At 47.9% G+C, this 1,247-nt stretch overlaps 1 protein-coding gene across 1 annotated transcript in view; it reads left to right on the top strand.

The window, feature by feature from the left end:
• Window positions 1–1,247, top strand: part of LOC119409163 (PHD finger protein 6) — a gene marked incomplete at its 3' end in the record, with an annotated part of 14,087 nt that overhangs the window by 8,793 nt on the left and 4,047 nt on the right.

Raw genomic sequence — 1,247 nt, 5'->3', positions numbered from 1 at the left:
TCTCTGATCACATGACTCTGTCTCTGATCACATGACTCTGTCTCTGACCACATGACTCTGTCTCTGACCACATGACTCTGTCTCTGATCACATGACTCTGTCTCTGATCACATGACTCTGTGTCTGATCACATGACTCTGTCTCTGATCACATGGCTCTGTCTCTGATCACATGACTCTGTCTCTGATCACATGACTCTGTCTCTGACCGCATGACTCTGTCTCTGATCGCATGACTCTGTCTCTGATCGCATGACTCTGTCTCTGATCACGTGACTCTGTCTCTGATCACATGACTCTGTCTCTGATCACATGACTCTGTCTCTGATCACATGACTCTGTCTCTGATCACATGACGCCGTCTCTGATTGCATGACTCTGTCTCTGATCACATGACTCTGTCTCTGATCACATGACTCTGTCTCTGACCACATGACTCTGTCTCTGACCACATGACTCTGTCTATCATCACATGACTCTGTCTATCATCACATGACTCTGTCTCCGATCACATGACTCTGTCTCCGATCACATGACTCTGTCTCTGATCACATGACTCTGTCTCTGATCACATGACTCTGTCTCTGATCACATGACGCTGTCTCTGATCACATGACGCTGTCTCTGATCACATGACGCTGTCTCTGATCACATGACTCATGTCTCTGATCACATGACTGTCTCTGATCACATGACGCTGTCTCTGATCACATGACGCTGTCTCTGATCACATGACGCTGTCTCTGATCACATGACGCTGTCTCTGATCACATGACGCTGTCTCTGATCACATGACTCTGTCTCTGATCACATGACGCTGTCTCTGATCACATGACGCTGTCTCTGATCACATGACGCTGTCTCTGATCACATGACGCTGTCTCTGATCACATGACGCTGTCTCTGATCACATGACTCTGTCTCTGATCACATGACTCCGTCTCTGATCACATGACTCCGTCTCTGATCACATGACTCCGTCTCTGATCACATGACTTCGTCTCTGATCACATGACGCTGTCTCTGATCACATGACTCTGTCTCTGATCACATGACGCTGTCTCTGAACACATGACGCTGTCTCTGATCACCTGACGCTGTCTCTGATCACATGACGCTGTCTCTGATCACATGACTGTCTCTGATCAGACGCTGTCTCTGATCACATGACGCTGTCTCTGATCACATGACGCTGTCTGATCACATGACTCTGTCTGATCACATGACTCATGTCTCTGATCACATGAC

Source organism: Nematolebias whitei, chromosome 4 (genome assembly GCF_014905685.2).
Source record: "Nematolebias whitei isolate Nwh7 chromosome 4, NemWhi1, whole genome shotgun sequence".
In the NCBI taxonomy this organism is placed as follows: domain Eukaryota; kingdom Metazoa; phylum Chordata; class Actinopteri; order Cyprinodontiformes; family Rivulidae; genus Nematolebias; species Nematolebias whitei.
This window is presented reverse-complemented; position numbering and strand designations above follow the sequence as displayed.